This window comes from Rhinoderma darwinii, chromosome 1 (genome assembly GCF_050947455.1).
Source record: "Rhinoderma darwinii isolate aRhiDar2 chromosome 1, aRhiDar2.hap1, whole genome shotgun sequence".
NCBI classification, from domain to species: Eukaryota; Metazoa; Chordata; class Amphibia; order Anura; family Rhinodermatidae; genus Rhinoderma; species Rhinoderma darwinii.
Window position 1 is genome coordinate 607035074 of NC_134687.1, and position 14279 is coordinate 607049352.

A 14279-nucleotide genomic window follows, 5' to 3' on the forward strand; every position below is an offset into this window, starting at 1 on the left:
TTATTTGTAAGACCCCTGGCATTGTATATCTGGTCACATGTCCTTCTCCACCAACTACGTAGGTAAGACCATCTGCCAATTTAGGTGACGTATTTTGGATCATGTGTGCAACGTTATGAGCGGGGTAGATCGCCCCTAGCTAAACACGGGTGGCAATACCATGCCAGTTGTTTGAAATTTCAAGGTATTGAGAGTGTGCGCCCCTCTCCGAGGGGGGGTGACGTGGATAATTATTTGCTATGTAAGGAAGCCCAATGGACGTTCAGACTTAAATGTGTGAAACCAATGGGACTGAACAACTCGATTTCCTTTGCTCCGTTTATTGAGTAGGTAAGGATACCCTTCTACTCATATGGTACCTCCTTAAATGTTGGCCCATTCCCGGATCATCATTTATTTGATGTTTTGTGGGCATTGGTGCGATGATACTGTGTCGGGAGAGATGTTTCAAGATATTAAGTCACCATAGTATTGGCCAGTCCAATTCGCATATGGATATTAGCATGGGATTGGAGACCAACGTGTGTGAGTTTTGTAGGAAATGTCTAACTAACCCTTCTTAGATTTACCACTCTTTGTGGTAAGGTTATCATAACTGCATATTCTGCAGACATGCACGAGGCTATTACCAGGAGGTAGACATATAATCATTGGACACAGTGACCGCACTGATCACACACTTCCTAAATTTGGTATTTTCCTATTTGAATTACTGGTGCTGGCCCTTGTATGTCGCTTACATGGATCGTTGTCAGCGTCTTGCTGCCATGAGGACAGGCACACCGTCTAGATGTGTCACTGACATAGACGCCCACAGTTCGTTAGGCCTATCATAGACCTAACGACGTAGGCGATGACATGCGGAGGGGTATGGCTAAGTCTTTAAATAGCCGGCGTTCTCGCCGCATCACGTGGCTTTGAATGATAGAGCTTGAGCCCATCATTGGGGCTCGAGCTCAGCAGTTTGCACTACTTATCATCTCAGCAGTCAATTAGCAGTTGTCACTGCTTGGTTCTATCATTGCATTTAGTTCTCCTGATGAACCCTCTCTAACCACAATGGGGGGGAAACGCGTAGAGATAATTTACTCATCTGTTGTGGAATACAATATATCTAGTTGTGACCAAGTATAGTGAGTAATATGCTCACTTACTACTAAACAATCTGCATGCGTTGTTTCCATTTGTATTTAGGGTATTAGCATAGTAGAGCAGACATGCCTACAAAGTATCTGAATATGTAGATACAATGTATCTAGCTATGTTTAGGTAAATACAACAGTGAAGAGTGCAACATTGTATCAAGAGGAAGGGTGACATATCCTTCCTAGTGTAGGATTCACACTCTACCAGTCCTCAACACACAGAATACAATGCATGATCCTAGTGCGATATTGAATTATCATTTGCACTAGCTGAAGTTTGTGTACCTACCAATTGTGTTAGATACTGGATGCATATCACATGTGACTAAATATCTGTCACTGGTCACCCAGAATGCCACTTTATTTTTTAGCATATATCTAATAAAAGTTACATTTTATGTTCACAACAAATATCAATTTTACCACCACGTTTTCATTGATTCAGTTCTTTTATAGTGGAACTATTTAACCTATTTCTCAGTGATATTTATTCTTGTTGGGTAAAGACCATGGCATCCCTTAGAGTCCACTCCCCAGGTTTGCCAATTACGGTATTCCTTATTCCAGCTTGCCGCTCTACAACTCCTTGAAGTACCACATCTCAAAGTACTACTTGTTTAAGTGCAACTCCTACAAGTGCTACGAACTCTGCATTACCACTGACTAATATTGTGAACTGTGTTGTTACCTCGCCTATTGGATTCCAGACCCGAGAACCAGAATCATTACTGTTATAGAAGGACAGCTTGGGTCAAATGTTTCTCTCTAGCAATAAAAAGGGAAGTTTATTGAGGCTGGAAGGTGGTGGATGAAGTTTTTGGCTATAAAAAGGGTTGATCGAGATTAGAAAAATGCCTGCTTTCTTCCAAAAACAGTGCCACGCCTATCCACAGGTTTTGTGTGGTATTGCAGCTGAGCTCGCAGCCATGTTTTTCTAATGCTGGCAATCCCATCCAATAGCTAAAGAAATGCAGTCACCACATTCTAGCCTCAATGAATGATTCTGCAATATGACATTCTCTACAGACGGGTAAGACAGTGGAAAATGCATTCCCACTCTACCTAGAGACAGCTTGTCTATGTCTGATACACAGCGATGACATTCTCTGGTATTGAGGAACATGAAAACTGAAGTGTATCATACATCTGAGGCTTCTAGAAACCTCTCAGCAGATTAACATCCCGACCTTATCAATCCCACATCATAACTTATCTTGTCTGTGGCATAAATCTCAAGCTCCATAGTGTCGGTTGACTAGGGAAACACCTTCATGTATAGTCTTGGGGGAATCCGTTACCTCCTGGTGCACTGACATCACATTCTTTTGGTAGAAATCACAGTCCAAAGAGTTGAGTCAGGATCTGATGAGCTTTAGATGATCTGTCTGACTAAACAACTGCTGATAGTAAGGTGTCTTCTGGAGTGCTGAAAACATTGAGAACCTGTAGGTTTCAACTTCTACCCTTCAAAATTTGCATTAGACTCCCTTGAGATACGGTATATACGCTAAAATTCTATGTCACTTCAGGGGTCTATTCATCACAATGTCTCGGCGTGATCCTGGGAGAAACATCAGAAAAATCATTTGATTTCATTAATAACAGACTGGCCGAATAATTCGAGAGGGATGAGCGGGCTGGAAATATGACAGGACACCTACCAGGGGTATACGTTGAGGAGAGAAGGCCCCATAACAAAACTCTACATGGGGCCTGGGTTGGCTTCATGTCCCCACACCATCTCCTCCATCCCACGACACAAGGGCCCAGCACTTGTCTTTGCCTTATCGTCTCATCTTTTGAGAGGGGCCAGCCGCTATGGCCTTCAGGCTGATTCATCTGTATTGTTTTCTAACATTGTGATGCAAGGTGAAGCCCTGTGGAGGATCACAGCACTCATGAGGTAAAAGGATGGGGCCAACCTTTGCTGGGCTTCCACTATCAAAGGTATGCCCATGCCAACAACCTCCGGGAACTTCCAAAAATTCAATCATACTTATAATTTGTTGATGGATATTCATTAAAGGACTTTCTGACTGAAAAGAAAACTTTAAAGGGGCTGTCTCACAACAACAACCCCGTCCATAAGTCCTATTAGTACACAGTGATGTCATAGATGGATTCCCCCACTCAGGACTCTCCTCTATGTGCCAGAAAAAGAGTTGCTCTATAAAATTGGCTCCTGAGCTGGCGGACCCAGCGCGTCCATGCATCATATTGATTGACATTCATTCGAATGCTATATTCAATGCTGTATATAATGCTACATACAATGTATGCCGAAACGAGGCTTCCCGTGCTGATTTCTTCCTGACATTTAACCTACATGTACAGCATAGTGGGGAGGGGGAGTATGGTGCGGGCTGTGCCAATTCCATACACAGTATATTACACAGTATATTACAACTGACACCTCGCTCTAACGAGATAACTCTGACCCCGGCCGTTTAACTGCTTATATTCTGCGGTCAATAGCGACTGCGCCATCTAAGCCTTTAGACAGAGGGGGCGCCCTTTGTAACTTCATTGCCCCCGATGGGTTATCATGGGAGCAGGAGACTACTTCAATGACGGCTTTTTTTTAATTCTCAATAAAATGGTTAACGAGGGTTGGGTGTTTTTTTTTAAATTTAAATAAAATATTTTTTCTGTGTATTTGTATTTTTTTTAAACTTTATTTCTACTGTCTTAATAATGGCCGCTGGCTGATTGACCGTGTCCATTACTAAGGTGGGGCTTAGGGTTAGCTGGTGCAGAGGCTGAAACTAATCCTCATTATTACCCCAGTACTTACCGCCACCAGGGGTCCCGGGATGAGCTGGGTACGATCCAGTACCCGACTATCTGTAGTGATGGTCGTGAACCGGGGGCGGCTGCAGGCTGGTATTATTAGGTTGGGAAAGCACAAAAGCAGTGGGCCTTCCCACCCAGGTAATGCTAGCCTGCTGCTGCTATGTTGTACCTGGCTAGTTATGAAAAATGGGAAGCAAAGAAGAACTTTTGCACCTTTAGCTATGCCCCTGGCCATAGCTATGAGGAAAGTGCAGTGCTTCTAATGCTTTGTCTCTAGCTCGGAGACAAAAACTTCTCCCACTGCTCTGCCTGCAATGGAGACCAAGAAAGAATATGTCCATTTGTTTTATAAGTTAAGATACAAAGGGGATATGCTCAGTTTGTTTCATTTATGAAACTTGAAACTTCAATTTGTAATGTTCTGCCCTGCCAAACTGAGGATGGCAAGAGGACTTCATTTCCTATACTTGAGAAAGGTCACAGCTGGTTTGCTGGTCATTCATCCAGAGCACCCACTTAAAGAAACACATGTGTGACCTGTGGATCTGTCCGCTGAATATGCTGCCACAGAGGCATAGCTAGGTTCTCCAGCACCCGGGGCAAAGATTCAGATTGGCGCCCCCCCCAACTTCTTTCCCGACATCTCCTTCCCCCTCACCGTGTTTGTTTTCTCTACCAATCAATTTCTTTTCCACATTTCTTTTTATGTAACTCGAGCATAAAAACATTTGCACATTTTACAAGCAATATGGTTCTAGACACAGCACCAGAACCAAGCTCAGTACATAAATACAGCACCAGCACAAATACTGCTCAATTTAGTGCAACCCCTGCCGTATGGGTATGTACGGCGTAAAACTACAGCTCCCAGCATGGCCCGAACAATGGTAAGGATATGCTGGGAGATGCTGTTTCACAAAAAATAAATCATATCATAATCATACTACCCATCATCTTGCTGCAGATCATACAGTGACTACAGTGCTGATTAGAGGCAGAATAAACATTTACATTAGGTGACTCACCGGTGACGTCTCAGATTCTAGTTCTTTCTCTCCATCCGGTCCAGGCCTCTATGATGACTTTTCCCGATCACAGCCCATTTCTGCAGTTTGCCGCTCAGATGTCTTCAGCTTCGCACTTTTCCAACATTCCTACACCTATAAATAAAGATAAAGTTCTCATTATACCACACACTACGCCCCTAAATATAATAGCGCCATACACTGCACCTCTAATTATAATAGCACCATACACCATGTCCCACACACACACACACACACCATGCCCCCTGTAGATAGAGCCACCTGTAGATAGTGACTCCAAATAGCCCACCCCTGTATATAGTGTCCCACAAATAGCTCCCCTATAGTGCTCCACAGATAGCCCACCCCTGTATATAGCCCCCCTGTAGATATACCCTACCCCTGTAGATAGTGCTCCACATATAGTCCACCCCTGTATATAGTGCTCCACATATAGTCCACCCCTGTATATAGTGCTCCACAGATAGCCCACCCCTGTATATAGCCCCCTGTAGATATAGCCCACCTCTGTATATAGTGCTCCATAGATAACCCACCCCTGTATATAGCCCCCTGTAGATATAGCCCACCCCTGTATATAGCCCCCCTGTAAATAAAGCCCCCCGTAGATAAAGCCCCCCTGTAGATAAAGCCCCCCTTGTAGATAAAGCCCCCCTGTAGATAAAGCCCCCCTTGTAGATAAAGCCCCCATTAGATAAAGCCCCCCCGTAGATAAAGCCCCCCCATAGATAAAGCCCCCCCCCCCGTAGATAATGCCACACACTTTTTATTACACACAATTTATCTCCCTATTTACCTCATTCTGCATGCAGTTTTAGTTCATGTTGACCAGACACCTCTTGCCTTCCTGTCTAGGTAACCACTAGACCTGTTAAAATCAATTTAGCAGCTTCAAAATTTGATTCACAATTTAGAGAAGGATTGAGAATAACATTTTTAAATAGGCTTTCATTTTTAGTTCCATCCATTAAATGAAATGTATTAACTACATGCAGCAACTTAAAAAGAATGTATCACCTTTTTTTGTTTTACAAATCAAAAATATATACCGAAACTTGCTAAAAAAAAAAAGTCTCATTGACTTCTATTGGAGAATGTTGTGAGCATGCTCTATGACATGTGCAGGGAGAGGGAGGAGGAGCTGCGCTGTCTCTATCACCTAATTTCAATGGAGTGATCCTGTGTTTTCTGCCTCCAGGTTTTTAATAGTATATACAGAAATATGAGAAGTGATCTCACGCAAACCAGGAAGGGTCAACATATCGATTTTGGAATTTATTTTTTTTCAGCTGACATGCCAAATATGACATGCAGAAAAAGAAATAAATAAATAAAATAAAATAAAAAAATAAGAATATATATACAGTGAAGGAAATAAGTATTTGATCCCTTGCTGATTTTGTACGTTTGCCCACTGTCAAAGACATGAACAGTCTAGAATTTTTAGGCTAGGTTAATTTTACCAGTGAGAGATAGATTAGATTTAAAAAAAAAAAAAAAGAAAATCACATTGTCAATAATCAGAAAATCCGCTCAGAAATTGACCTGCGGTGCAGTTTTTCTAGTCCGCAGCACGTCAATTGCATTTGTATAATTGCTTATTTCTTGCAGGTTTTCCCTATTGAATGCGATGGGGATGTAAAACCCGCAACAAATTGCAGATGTTGCGTTTTTTTGCGGCAGAATATCGTATACTTAGGCCTCATGCACACGACTATAATTTTGATCCGCAATTACGGATACGTAATTGCGGATCAAAATACGGATCCATTACTTCCTATGGCCCACGCACACCTTTCCATATATTTACGTGAAGGTGTCTGGGCCGTAGAAGTGACCCGCATATATAGGAATTTTTTTTAATTTACGGATCGTGCTCCTATACTTTATAATGGGAGCACAGACCGCAAATCCAGTTTACAGTCCGCGGCCGTGTGCGTGAGGCCTTAGCCAGAATTCTGTGTTTCTTCGTCCAGGCCGGCCTCCTGGGATGACGTTTCATTCCATGTGACCGCTGCAGCCATGATGATTAAAACAAGTCTGATCAATGTTGGAGAAAGCCTATAAAGCTGTAGGCTCCCGAAATCAAACCATAAATTACCAGAACTTATTAACCATTTATTTACAGAACTTTCTAGATTCACATATCTGACGAGATGCCTCCCGGAGGTCAACAACCAATGCAGCGCCAGGTCTGGGTTCATGGATGACTGGGGCTGAGATAAGGGCTGGATTTAACAAGATGACCCTGGAACCAGGAACAAGATCATTTGGAGGAAGGAGACGGGTATGGTCCTTAATTAGAAAAGTTAATTTTTACTTTCTGTAAGGAATGGCCAGAGAAGACTGAAAATATAATGAGATGTGTAATTACATGCTACCATTTGAATGCGGAAAATAAGTACTACACCACCCACCAGAGCAAATTTAATGCCTTTTGCAGCTCCAACTTTCCCCTCATAGTGTCTGCCTTCCAGTTACCCTTTTAGTGCCTCAGATGCCTCCCAGACGTCCTTTTGCAGATGCCCCAATACAGCGTCTTAGCCTCAGATGCCCAAAGAATAGGCAATCAGAAATTTCCACGAGGGTGCTAGCTACAGGTGCTCACCAGAGTGCCCCTACAAAATGCCCCCTCAGAGTTTCTGCCACAGATGTCCCTAGAACCCAACCCGCACTGACCTCCTTTACTACATCAATTTGTTACACGATGACGTCATCACATGATGCCGTGGGAGGTGGGTTGTAGGGCTGCACCCTTTTGCACTATGGATGAGGCGGCCCTGTATGAGTGGCATCTAATTCGGTCAGAACAAATCAGTCAGTGGTGAAAACATAAGTTGTTTTTTAAAAGACAAGAGAAAACCATTAGGATATGTGTAAACACTGCAGATTTTTCAGATGGATTTTATTGCGTAAAATCCGCAGCGTATTACAATAGCAGCAGAGTGGATGAGAATTTAACCAATCTCATCCATACGCTGCGTAAACAATCCGCAGAGAAACCGCTCATAATTTTTGTGGAGGAAAAGCTGGGATTCCACCACAGAAATCACAACATAGAAAAAATAAGCTTTTTTTTTTGGTTTAAAATGAATAAAAAGGTTCATACTTACCACTCGGGTGTTGTCATAGCAACGCTTTCCTCTGTTGTTCGTCCAGGCCGGCCTCCTAGGATGACGTTTCATCCCATGTGGCTGCTACAGCCAATCACAAGCTGCAGTCGTCACATGGGCTGCAGCATCATCCCAGGAGGCCAGGCTGCAAGGACAACAGAGGGACGCTTCGCCATGACAATGGAAACCGGGGTGTATACATTTTTTTCCTGCACTATTTCCACAGTGGACATTCCGCCAGAAAAAACTGCCCCACAATTTGTTGCGGTTTTTCGGGTGGAATTCCCTGTAGGTTCCAGGACGAATACGCTGTTAACTTTTACGAAGCGTATCCGCCCTGTGTGAACATGGCCTTACATGTAAGGGCAATTTCTTCCTAAAGGCCCTTTTACACAGGCCAATGATCGGGCAAATGAGCCTTAATATGAACGCTTGTTCTCGATCATTGCCCTGTGTAATCAGGACAACGTTCAGCCGATGAACGAGCAAAATCGGCTGATCTGCTAGTTTATGCAGCAAAAAAATTGTTGTCGACAACACATACCGTTCTCATGGAGTTCTCTGTATATAGCTATGGTAGAGGTAAAAGAGTGTGGGTGCCAGTGCCGCTGTGTTTCTGATTTGCTATAAAAAGCGGGCATACCAGCAGAATGACCCTGACCACCGGTGGTCGCTAAGGGGTTAAAGAAAATATTCGATACAGAATGCCTGAGGTTGTACGGTTTTATAGGGGAATTTTTTGTAAAGTTTATTCCAGTTCATTGCTATTTACATACAGAGAAGGGTCGGCTAATGGGGATGGCACATGTCTGTAAATTGGATCAGACTGGAACGAGCTTTTCCCAGACACCGGTCCACAAGAAGAACAGCCGGATAATCTCCAGACCAGAACAGCCGAGATGCAGCATGGAGCTCTGCCATTCAGTAGATTTGACAAAAATACGTCTTGTTTTATTCCAGCTGCTAAAAATGGATCCTACGGAAAGCTGAGCCGAGATCCAACGTCTTCAATCTCCAGATGTAACATCACCGAATTGAGCAGCAATAAATATCGACTGGAACAGAAAAGTAAGTTCAGCGTTTTAACTTGATCCAAGCTTAGAATTCATAGAGAGAATGTGGCAAACTCTCTCTGCCCGGATTAGAGGGGGATCTGGCATAGTAATTATTACTTACATGTACACCGTACATGAGAATCCCCAGAAAATATAAATGAGTCGTCCTCTTCTATACACTTATTCAGCCGTTTACTAGTCATATCTGTTTCTGGGAAAGCTGGGTGACAACCAATATGGCTACCACCGGGGTCCTTATTTAGCTTTCTTTCAGTCTCTTAAGGACCTATTATGCAATAATATTGGAGCAGGAGGGTGTATTATTGCATTATTTAGCAGATTTGGGGTTCCGGACGCTAAGAAAGCTGGGGGACAACCCCTATTGGAGCTGCCATGGTGGTCAAAGTAATGTACACTTGTGTTGACATTTCTTTGATTTTGTCTTTGAAGTGATCACTCATCTGTTGCTCCCCATCAGTACAGAGTAGGATTCTGGTTGGCTGAGCGAGATTCCTTTAAGGGCGGGTTCACATGTGGCGGAATTTCACTTAAATTCCGCTGCGGACACTCCGCAGCGTTAATCCGCAGCGGAGGCGTTTGTCCATTGACTTCCACTTTAATTTAGCAGTGTTCGTTTAGACGATGCGTAAAATTCCGCTGCGGAGCATAGGCTGCGGAGCGGAATTTGGTGTCCGCAGCATGCTCTGTCTGTTGCGGAGCAGTGGCGGACTCATGGCGGAATTTCTCCATTGACTTCAATGGAGATTCTAATTTCCGCAATGAAGTCCGCAGCTGTCATGCACATGTTATGTGTGCTGCGGATGCGTCTTGCTTTTTTAACATGACATTTCTTCATTCTGGCTGGACCTATGTATTTCTAGGTCTACAGCCAGACTGAGGAAGTCAATGGGGCTCCCGTAATGACGGGAGCGTTGCTAGGAGACGTCTGTAAATAGTCACTGTCCAGGGTGCTGAAAGAGTTAAGCGATCGGCAGTAACTGTTTCTGCACCCGGGACAGTGACTACCGATCCCAATATACAGCAACCTGTAAAAAAATATAAGTTCATACTTACCGAGAACTCCCTGCTTCTGTCTCCAGTCCGGCCTCCCAGGATGACGTTTCAGTCTAAGTGACGGCTGCAGCCAATCACAGGCCAAGCACAGGCTGCAGCGGTCACATGGACTGGCGCGTCATCCAGGGAGGTCGGGCTGGATGCCGAAAGAGGGACGCGTCACCAAGACAACGGCCGGTAAGTATGAAATTCGATTACTTTCACTAGGGAAAGTGCTGTCCCTTCTCTCTATCCTGCACTGAATAGGGAGAAGGGAAGCACTTTTCCCGCAGTCCGCAGCAGCTAGTCCGCATCAATTTTCTGCACATTTTGGGCAGATCCGCAGCCGTAATCCGCAACCCGGATTAGGTGCGGCATTGATGCGGACAGTTGCGGAGGAAATCCGCCACGTGTGAACATGCCCTAAAGAAGCTGTTGGAAAGTGTTGATTCTCCTTGCCAAACCCTACTCTGTACTGATGAGGAGCAACAAGTCTGAAACAGTGCTGTGTGCAGATGGGTGTCTTTGGTTTGGCTATTAACCCAAGTCATATTTTAAGGTTCTATAAGGGGTCGGTCATCGATTCAAAGAGTTGTCACCTATAGGTGGCACTGAAGAGACAGTTTTCTTTCTTCTGGAAGAGTGCTATTTTGCATACTTTTCTGAGGGAGCATATCCCTACCATCTGAATCTCCACAAGGAGTGTCAGTACCTTTCAGAGTTAAGTCCTCTTGTGGAGAGGAGATCCCTGCACAGGGTCAAACCACTCATTGAAATAATCAGGGCTGGGCCCCTTCTTCAGGATCCACATAGCAGCAGTATGGGCTACACCAGTAGCTACCTCCGAGGATGGGACCTCCAGCAGAATTCAGACCACTCACGAAGTGTTAAATGTATTGAACAGGTTGTTATGGTTCTGCCAATTATTTATATACAATTTTCTGTGCATTTTATTTAATAAACTTTTTTTAAAATCTTTTTGTTTATTGTATTTTCCAGCAATTGTAACTTAAAACATATGTGGTCATAGAAAACAAAAATTACATTAAAGGATCTCACATGTTTATATAATAGGCAATTTAGTGAGTGAACTCTGCATGTGTTACAAGCGCATTTAGTTGCGGATTTAGTCGTGTATTTTACACAATACATTGCGGTGGATGATACAGGTAGGCCATGCGGCGGATTCGAAAATTAGCAAATGTCTAGAATGCTAAATTACAAAATTTTACTATAAGTCTATGTTCACACAGGGTGGATACACTGCGTAAAAGTACACAACATATCCGTCCTGGGACCCATATGGAATTCCGGCCGAAAAACCGCACCAAATTGTGATGCAGATTTTCGGCTGCGGAAACACTGCTGGAAAAAAAAGTTAATACTTACCTTGTCCTCTGTTGTCATAGCAACGCGTCCCTGTGTTCTCCGTGCAGCCCTGCCTCCTGGACTGACTTGCCGCCCATGTGACCGCTGCAGCAGTCACATGGGATGAAATGTCATCCCAGGAGGCCGGCATGGACGGAGAACATAAGAATGCATTGCTATGACAACGTCCAAGTATGAACCTTTTTTATTAATGTTAAGGCCTCATGTACACGACCGTAGCCATGTGCACGGCCGTGATTTTCGGGTCAGCTGGCCACGGAGTAGAACCCGCGAGCCTCCCCCAAATCGCGGGCCGTGCACATGTCCATTATTTCCTATGAGCCTGGTCCGCAGAACACGGCCGTAATAAGACATGTCCGTTCTTTCTGCGGTCCGGGCTCCTGGGCCATGCATGGACTGTGGAAACTATGGTCGTGTGCATGGGCCCATAGGAATGAATGGGGCCGCAATTCTCCCGTGGATTTTCGGGGGCATTGCGGCCGCAAAAGCACGTTTGTGTGCATGGGGCCTTAACCATTTTTCTGATTTGCAATTTTGGCGGCGGATTCACAGATTTTCTGCTGCGCAAAATCGCAAAATTTTTCTACAAAAATCACAACAGAAAAGGCACGTGTGAATACAGTCTAATCGGGCAGAAAAAAGGGGCTTTAACCTCTTAAAGGGTGCAGCCAATTTTCCCTTTAGGACGGCGCCATGTTTTCATTATTCCAGCTTTTAAAATTCTTTCATTTTTCAGTCTACGCGGCTGTTTGAAACCTTATACCTTTCATGTAGCCCTAGTTATATTACAGGCATATGAAACCAACTCGAAAAGATATTGGAGCATGGAAACCATAGATTAAAATATAATGTGTTTTATTCAACAATAAAGAAAAAATGAAAAACATACAAAGAGTTCAAAAAAGATATATGATCGGCAATGATACAAACAACACTTCTGAATGTCAAAGTAAATACGTTTTCATGGGTATATCATGCATGCAGGTATGTACGCACTTCAATTGCAAAGGATATAGAGAATGCAAAAAATTCATTTTTAGTATGTGTAAATCTGAAGACAACGCGTCAGTAGAAATGCCCAGTTGGTAACGTCAGTAAATAAATAGTGCTTTACATACAGATATTATTATAGCGCGTCAGTAGCAGTGAACAATTAACCACAGCAGTATCTGAATGTTGCTTGACATGCTAACCTCCAGCAAGAAGTTTTCTTCACATGGAAAAAAAAAAAAAAAAAAAAAATATATATATATACACACACACACACACACACACACACGCACACACGCACACACGCACACACGCACACACGCACACACGCACACACTAATGATACAGTGATCCAAATTAATTTTTCACATGCAAACCAGAAAACAAGCAGTTTTACTTACATAGCCCAAAGTATACAGGAGTGAAGAAGTGACAAGCGCGTTTGACCGCGTGTTTGAGGCAGTCAAACGCGCTTGTCACTTCTTCACTCCTGTATACTTTGGGCTATGTAAGTAAAACTGCTTGTTTTCTGGTTTGCATGTGAAATATTACTTTGGATCATTGCATGCATGATATGCTCATGAAAACGTATTTACTTTGACATACAGAAGCGTTGTTTGTATCATTGCCGATCATATATCTTTTTTAACTCTTTGTATGTTTTTCCTTTTTTCTTTATTGTTGAATAAAACACATTATATTTTAATCTATGGTTTCCATGCTCCAATATCTTTTCGAGTTGGTTTCATTTAAGTCCTTTTTGGTAGTTTAAGCCATTGTTCTACCTTAATGGACTAAATATAGGCATATTACAGGTATATGTATATTTTTTTACAACAGGACCTCGACGGACTCCATTATAAGTCAAAGTGATGACTGGATGACACAACGCTTATGTGAACAGAGCCCATGTTTTACATTTATAGGCGGATATACGTACGTTTTTACAATTATATGGATACCAACTTAGCATATGTGATCTCTCAATAAAAGAACATTTCCCTCATTCTGTTCACCCACTTTATCCAGTTTTCTCAAATCCCTAAATGGCAAATCTGCCCAGCTATGCAATGATGTCACCCCATAACTATGCAGTAATGTAAGGGGGCAGTTTCAGTGGTGAGTTCTTGCCCTGTGCAAAGCAAAATTGGAGAAGTTGACCATAGCAACCAATCAGCGTGTTGTTTTCATTTTCCAAAGATCCTCTCAAAAATGAAAGCCAGAATCTGGTAGGTTGCTATGGGCAACAGCTTAAGTTTTCCTTTGCAAAGGACACGTGTAATGTATGTAAAACACCTCTCACTGATTGGTTGGCAGTGATCACATGACCTGCTTTGTAAAACTTTTCATATAAAGGAGTCATATACTCTTTCAAGTGATACGACTTGGACTTTTGTGGGTCATTTAGCAGGTGCTACTGCACCCAATGAGGGCGAACTTATTAAGGGGTAACAAACTTGTGACATGATATCGTGACATGTCAGAAGTTTTGATTGGTGGAGGTCCGAGCTCTGAGACCCCCACCGATCGCTAAAACAAAGCCTCATAAGCGCTCGTGTGATCGCTGAGCCGCTTAGTTTCTGTTCGGCTTTTTCCGGAAATCGATGCAGCGGTGTACGGACTCAATAAAAACTCTGATAAGTTCTGGGGATATCATGGTGTTCTTTTATTAACCCCTTCCCTGTGAAACAATCC

General features: G+C 43.2%; 1 long non-coding RNA gene across 2 annotated transcripts in view; it reads right to left on the bottom strand.

The window, feature by feature from the left end:
• LOC142662828 (uncharacterized) overlaps nucleotides 1–14279 on the bottom strand; it is a 28370-nt gene that overhangs the window by 8193 nt on the left and 5898 nt on the right. The window contains exons 2-5 of one of the 2 annotated variants that reach the window (XR_012851006.1): nucleotides 5781–5852; nucleotides 4964–5098; nucleotides 2807–3022; nucleotides 1419–2706 (exon numbers count right to left, since the gene is read on the bottom strand). This is a non-coding gene — a long non-coding RNA (uncharacterized LOC142662828). Of the gene's footprint in view, nucleotides 1–1418; nucleotides 2707–2806; nucleotides 3023–4963; nucleotides 5099–5780; nucleotides 5853–14279 lie in introns of those variants that run through there. The other variant, XR_012851005.1, reaches the window with a different exon arrangement.